The 7,657-nt window shown below is 40.4% G+C and overlaps 1 non-coding gene across 1 annotated transcript; it reads right to left on the bottom strand.

The window, feature by feature from the left end:
- Nucleotides 1-6,795: 6,795 nt before the first annotated feature.
- On the bottom strand, nt 6,796-6,903 carry LOC129492359 (U6 spliceosomal RNA). Its single transcript, XR_008660821.2, has one exon. It is a non-coding gene; the product is annotated as a U6 spliceosomal RNA (small nuclear RNA).
- Nucleotides 6,904-7,657: the final 754 nt, after the last annotated feature.

The raw sequence follows: 7,657 nt of genomic DNA on the forward strand, positions 1-7,657 counted from the left end.
GTGCTGCACCCATCAACTCGTCATTTAACATTAGGTATATCTCCTAATGCTATCCCTCCCCCCTCTCCCCACCCCACAACAGGCCCCAGAGTGTGATGTTCCCCTTCCTGTGTCCGTGTGTTCTCATTGTTCAATTCCCACCTATGAGTGAGAACATGCGGTGTTTGGTTTTTTGTCTTTGTGATAGTTTGCTAAGAATGATGGTTTCCAGCTTCATCCATGTCCCTACAAACGACATGAACTCATCATTTTTTATGGCTGCATGGTATTCCATGGTGTATATGTGCCACATTTTCTTAATCCAGTCTATCATTGATAGACATTTGGGTTGGTTCCAAGTATGTGCTATTGTGAATAGTGTCACAATAAACATACGTGTGCATGTGTCTTTATAGCGGCATGATTTATAATCCTTTGGGTATATACCCAGTAATGGGATGGCTGTGTCAAATGGTATTTCTAGTTCTAGATCCCTGAGGAATTGCCACACTGACTTCTACAATGGTTGAACTAGTTTACAGTCCCATCAACAGTGTAAAAGTGTTCCTATTTCTCCACATCCTCTCCAGCACCTGTTGTTTCCTGACTTTTTAATGATTGCCATTCTAACTGGTGTTAGATGGTATCTCATTGTGGTTTTGATTTGCATTTCTCTGATGGCCAGTGATGATGAGCATTTTTGCATGTGTTTTTTGGCTGCATAAATGTCTTCTTTTGAGGAGTGTCTGTTCATGTCCTTTGCCCACTTTTTGATGGGGTTGTTTGTTTTTTTCTTGTAAATTTGTTTGAGTTCATTATAGATTCTGGATATTAGCCCTTTGTCAGATGAGTAGGTTGCAAAAATTTTCTCCCATTCTGTAGGTTGCCTGTTCACTCTGATGGTAGTTTCTTTTGCTGTGCAGAAGCTCTTTAGTTTAATGAGATCCTGTTTGTCAATTTTGGCTTTTGTTGCCATTGCTTTTGGTGTTTTAGACATGAAGTCCTTGCCCATGCCTATGTCCTGAATGGTATTGCCTAGGTTTTCTTCTAGGGTTTTTATGGTTTTAGGTCTAACATGTAAGTCTTTAATCCATCTTGAATTAATTTTTGTATAAGGTGTAAGGAAGGGATCCAGTTTCAGCTTTCTACATATGGCTAGCCAGTTTTCCCAGCACCATTTATTAAATAGGGAATCATTTCCCCATTTCTTGTTTTTGTCAGGTTTGTCAAAGATCAGATAGTTGTAGACATGCGGCATTATTTCTGAGGGCTCTGTTCTGTTCCATTGATCTATATCTCTGTTGTGGTCCCAGTACCATGCTGTTTTGGTTACTGTAGCCTTGTAGTATAGTTTGAAGCCAGGTAGCGTGATGCCTCCAGCTTTGTTCTTTTGGCTTAGGATTGACTTGGCAATGTGGACTCTATTTTGATTCCATGTGAACTTTAAAGTAGTTTTTTTCCAATTCTGTGAAGAAAGGAGTAGCTTGATGGGGATGGGCATTGAACCTATAAATTACCTTGGACAGTATGGCCATTTTCATGATATTGATTCTTCCTACCCACGAGCATGGAATGTTCTTCCATTTGTTTGTATCCTCTTTTATTTCATTGAGCAGTGGTTTGTAGTTCTCCTTGAAGAGGTCCTTCATGTCCCTTGTAAGTTGGATTCCTAGGTATTTTATTCTCTTTGAAGCAATCGTGAATGGGAGTTCAGTCATGATTTGGCGCTTTATTTGTCTGTTATTGTTGTATAAGAATGCTTGTGATTTTTGTACATTGATTTTGTATCCTGAGACTTTGCTGCAGTTGCTTATCAGCTTTAGGAGATTTTGGGCTGAGACAATGGGGTTTTCTAGATATACAATCATGTCGTCTGCAAACAGGGACAATTTGACTTCTCTTTTCCTAATTGAATACCCTTTATTTCCTTCTCCTGCCTGATTGTCCTGGCTAGAACTTCCAACACTATGTTGAATAGGAGTGGTGAGAGAGGGCATCCCTCTCTTGTGCCAGTTTTCAAAGGGAATGCTTCCAGTTTTTGCCCATTCAATATGATATTGGCTGTGAGTTTGTCGTAGATAGCTCTTGTTATTTTGAGATACATCCCATCAATACCTAATTTATTGAGAATTTTTAGCATGAAGCATTGTTGAATTTTGTCAAAGGCCTTTTCTGCATCTATTGAGATAATCATGTGGTTTTTGTCTTTGGTTCTGTTTATATGCTGGATTACATTTATTGACTTGCATATATTGAACCAGCCTTGCATCCCAGAGATGAAGCCCACTTGATCATGGTGGATAAGCTTTTTGATGTGCTGCTAGATTTGGTTTGCCAGTATTTTATTGAGGATTTTTGCATTGATGTTCATCAAGGATATTGATCTAAAATTCTCTTTTTTGGTTGTGTCTCTGCCAGGCTTTGGTATCAGGGCAATGCTGACCTCATAAAATGAGTTAGGGAGGATTCCTTCTTTTTCTATTGATTGGAATATTTTAAAATGGAATGGTACCAGCTCCTCCTTGTACCTCTGGTAGAATGTGGCTGTGAATCTGTCTGGTCCTGGACTTTTTTTGGTTGGTAAGCTATTAATTATTGCCTCAATTTCAGAGCCTGTTATTGGCCTATTCAGAGATTCAACTTTGTCCTGGTTTAGTCTTGGGAGGATGTATGTGTCAAGGAATTTATCCATTTCTTCTAGATTTTCTAGTTTATTTGTGTAGAGGTGTTTATAGTATTCTCTGATAGTAGTTTGTATTTCTGTGGGATCAGTGGTGATATCCCCTTTGTCATTTTTTATTGCATCTATATGATTCTTCTCTGTTTTCTTCTTTATTAGTCTTGCTAGCAGTCTATCAATTTTGTTGATGTTTTCAAAAAACCACCTCCTGGATTCATTGATTTTTTTAAGGATTTTTTTGTTTCTCTATTTTCTTCAGTTTTTCTCTGATCTTAGTTATTTCTTGCCTTCTGCTAGCTTTTGAATTTGTTTGCTCTTGCTTCTCTAATTCTTTTAATTGTGATGTTAGGGTGTTGATTTTAGATCTTTCCTGCTTTCTCTTGTGGGCATTTAGTGCTATAAATGTCCCGCTACACACTGCTTTAAATGTGTCCCAGAGATTCTGGTATGTTGTGTCTTTGTTCTCGTTGGTTTCAAAGAACATCTTTATTTCTGTCTTCATTTCGTTATGTACCCAGTAGTCATTCAGGAGTAGGTTGTTCAGTTTCCATGTATTTGAATGGTTTTGAGTGAGTTTCTTAATCCTGAGTTCTAGTTTGATTGCACTGTGGTCTGAGAGACAGTTTGTTATAATTTCTGTTCTTTTACATTTGCTGAGGAGTGCTTTACCTCCAACTATGTGGTCAATTTTGGAATAAGTGTGTTGTGGTGCTGAGAAGAATGTACATTCTGTTGATTTGGGGTGGAGAGTTCTGTAGATGTCTATTAGGTCCACTTGGTGCAGAGCTGAGTTCAATTCCTGGATATCTTTATTAACTTTCTGTCTTGTTGATCTGTCTGATGTTGACAGTGGGGTGTTAAAGTCTCCCATTATTATTGTGTGGGAGTCTAAGTCTCTTTGTAGGTCACTCAGGACTTGCTTTATGAATCTGGGTGCTCCTGTATTGGGTGCATATATATTTAGGATAGTTAGCTCTTCTTGTTGAATTGATCCCTTTGCCATTATGTAATGGCCTTCTTTGTCTCTTTTGATCTTTTTTGGTTTAAAGTCTGTTTTATCAGAGATGAGGATTGCAACTCTTGCCTTTTCTTGTTTTCCATTTGCTTGGTAGATCTTCCTCCATCCCTTTATTTTGAGCCTATGTGTGTCTTTGCACATGAGATGGCTCTCCTGAATACAGCACACTGATGGGTCTTGACTCTTTATCCAATTTGCCAGTCTGTGTCTTTTAATTGGAGCATTTAACCCATTTACATTTAAGGTTAATATTGTTATGTGTGAATTTGATCCTGTCATTATAATGTTAGCTGGTTATTTTGCTTGTTAGTTGATGCAGTTTCTTCCTAGCCTTGATGGTCTTTACAATTTGGCATGTTTTTGCAGTGGCTGGTGCTGGTTGTTCCTTTCCATGTTTCGTGCTTCCTTCAGGAGTTCTTGTAGGGCAGGCCTTGTGGTGACAAAATCTCTCAGCATTTGCTTGTCTGTAAAGGATTTTATTTCTTCTTCACTTATGAAGCTTAGTTCGGCTGGATATAAAATTCTGGGTTGAAAATTCTTTTCTTTAAGAATGTTGAATATTGGTCCCCACTCTCTTCTGGCTTGTAGAGTTTCTGCCAAGAGATCAGCTGTTAGTCGGATGGGCTTCCCTTTGTGGGTAACCCGACCTTTCTCTGTGTCTGCACTTAACATTTTTTCCTTCATTTCAACTTTGGGAATCTGACAATTATGTGTCTTGGAGTTGGTCTTCTCGAGGAGTATCTTTGTGGCATTCTCTATATTTCCTGAATTTGAATGTTGGCCTGCCTTGCTAGATTGGGGAAGTTCTCCTGGATAATATCCTGCAGAGTGTTTTCCAACTTGGTTCCATTCTCCCCGTCACTTTCAGGTACACCAATCAGATGTAGGTTTGGTCTTTTCACATAGTCCCATATTTCTTGGAGGCTTTGTTCATTTCTTTTTATTCTTTTTTCTCTAAACTTCTCTTCTCACTTCATTTCATTCATTTGATCTTCCATCACTGATACCCTTTCTTCCAGTTGATTGAATCAGCTACTGGGCTTGTGCATTCGTCACATTGTTTTTGTGCCATGGTTTTCAGCTCCATCAGGTCCTTTCAGGACTTCTCTGCATTGGTTATTCTAGTTAGCCATTCGTCTAATCTTTTTTCAAGGTTTTTAACTTCTTTGCCATGGGTTTGAACTTCCTCCTTTAGCTGGGAGAAGTTTGATCGTCTGAAGCCTTCTCTTGTCTCGTCAAAGTCATTCTCCATCCAGTTTTGTTCTGTTGGTGGTGAGGAGCTGTGTTCCTTTGGAGGAGAAGTGGTGCTCTGATATTTAGAATTTTCAGTTTTTCTGCTCTGTTTTTTCCCCATCTTTGTGGTTTTATCTACCTTTGGTGTTTGATGATGGTGACGTACAGATGGGGTTTTCGTGTGGATATCCTTTCTGTTTGTTAGTTTTCCTTCTAACATTCAGGACCCTCAGCTGCTGGTCTGTTGGAGTTTGCTGGAGGTCCACTCCAGACCCTGTTTGCCTGGGTATCAGCTGCAGAGGCTGCAGAACAGCGAATATTGGTGAACAGCAAATGTTGCTGCCTGATCATTCCTCTGGAAGTTTTGTCTCAGAGGTGTACCAGGCCATGTTAGGTGTCAGTCTGCCCCTACTGGGGGGTGCCTCCCAGTTAGGCTACTCGGGGGTCAGTGACCTACTTGAGGAGGCAGTCTGTCTGTTCTCAGATCTCCAGCTGCGTGCTGGGAGAACCACTACTCTCTTCCAAGCTGTCAGACAGGGACATTTAAGTCTGCAGAGGTTTCTGCTGCCTTTTGTTTGGCTATGCCCTGCCCCCAGAGGTGGAGTCTACCAAGGCAGGGAGGCCTCCTTGAGCTGTGGTGAGCTCCACCCAGTTTGAGCTTCCTGGGCTGCTTTGTTTACTTACTCAAGCCTCAGCAATGGTGGGCACCCCTCCCCCAGCCTTGCAGTTTGGTCTCAGACTGCTGTGCTAGCAATCGGTGAGGCTCTGTGGGCATAGGACCCTCTGAGCCAGGCACAGGATATAATCTCCTGGTGTGCCATTTGCTAAGACCATCGGAAAAGTGCAGTGTTAGGGTGGGAGTGACCCGATTTTCCAGGTGCTGTCTGTCACCCCTTTCCTTGGCTAGGAAAGGGAATTCCCTGACCCCTTGCGCTTCCCGGGTGAGGCGATGCCTCGCCCTGCTTTGGCTCATGCTTGGTGCACTGCACCTACTGTATGCACCCACTGTCTGACAATCCTCAGTGAGATGAACCCGGTACCTCAGTTGGAAATGCAGAAATCACCCATCTTCTGTGTCGCTCATGCTGGGAGCTGTAGTCTGGAGCTGTTCCTATTTGACCACCTTGGCTAGAGTCTGAAAAGACCAAATTTTCTAACAACACTGAGCAATATTCCTAAATATTGAGGAAGGAATGGACTAACAATAATTGTTTGCATGGAGTGGCCTTTGAATGAGAGAGAGAAGGGCTTAAAGAACTTAATCACTTCTTAAAGAAATTAAACTCTTCTATTTTCATGTCAGGAATGAGGATATTTCTGTTGATTTAACTAACTATTCTCATTTCTTCCTCATGTTCCCTGATTTCATATGCAGATTTTAGAATATAGGGCTTTTTTACAGATTATTTACATCCCAGTGAGGTGGAACAGCATTCAGATTTCATATAATGACTATCATCAGTGGCAAATTAGTTTAGCCTGTCTCAGTTTATTCTGTTTGACAGCTTCATGTTTCTTTCACACTATAGAGGCTGAAAAAGAAAACGTGTAAAAGAGAACTTATTTGTCATTTAATTAAATGAATAAGAAACACAATCAAGAATGTGTTTAGGACCCTGTCCTGGCCACAAAAGAAGCTGACCCTGAAAGATGAAGCCAATTAGAGTTTCCTAGTGGGTTTGCTTTACTATTTTGTTTTTGACATACTACTTTCTTTTTTATTGAACTCTGTCAAATTTGTATCTTTCTAGGAAGGAAATTTAAGAAATAGACAACTCATGGTAATTGCATGATTGCTTGGCCTTAAGAATATATTATCTGTGACCCATATCTTCTAGCCATGAGTTTGACAAATGTTGCACTTTTACCTGTTACTTATTGCAATCAGAAGGTTAAGATTTTGTTTTTTTAACAGAGTCTTCCTTGCGCAGGTGCCATGCTAATCTTCTTTGTGTCATTCCGATGTTAGTATATGTGCCGCCATAGCGAGCACAAGAATAGTTTTAATGTTTCTGCAAATTTGCTTCTTGATGATCTCCATGGATACTACCCTTTCTTTAGGGTCAACAGATGTTTTGTTCTAGGCCTGTCTGTTTCACCAGCTTCTAGCCAGTGCTTCTAATTAGTGCAAAGTAGTGTTGGTAGCATAAATTGAACACAATAAGAAAGAGGGATCTATTCATAGGAAATGTGTCATAATTTGCTCCCAATAATCTGGTTTCACAAAGAGAACATGGGTGTCTAACTCGGACTGGACATTTATCAACATGGGAAAGCAACCATTCACCAAGCTCAACTGCACAAGGGGTAGTGTAGAGAAGAGATTAGGAGAAGGGCTGCCTGTACCAGAAACTGCCTGGGTTTGTACGCTGATACCACTGTATTCTAGTTGTGTGATCTTGATCAAGTTTCTTAATCTCTCTGTGCCTCAGTTTACTCATCTGTGAAATAAAGTTGTAAAGATTAAATTAGTTAACATTGTGTACATTGTTTGGCACATGTAATTACTAGGTAAATATTTGTGATTATTATTAGTTTCTATCTGGAACCTTGAACAAAGTCCAAAGGTGGTGAACACACTGGGTCTCAGGGAGACTTCTGGGGTCTCAGTCTATTCCGAAAGAATTACATGTTAGTGTCACAGGTTGAGTTCCCTTGGAAGCAGCCTCTGAGATTAGCATGCAGGAACTGCTAGCACTAGGGACTGTTCTTGAGAATATCACCCGAGAAAGGGACAAAGCAGATCA

Source organism: Symphalangus syndactylus, chromosome 10, assembly GCF_028878055.3.
Source record: "Symphalangus syndactylus isolate Jambi chromosome 10, NHGRI_mSymSyn1-v2.1_pri, whole genome shotgun sequence".
NCBI lineage: Eukaryota > Metazoa > Chordata > Mammalia > Primates > Hylobatidae > Symphalangus > Symphalangus syndactylus.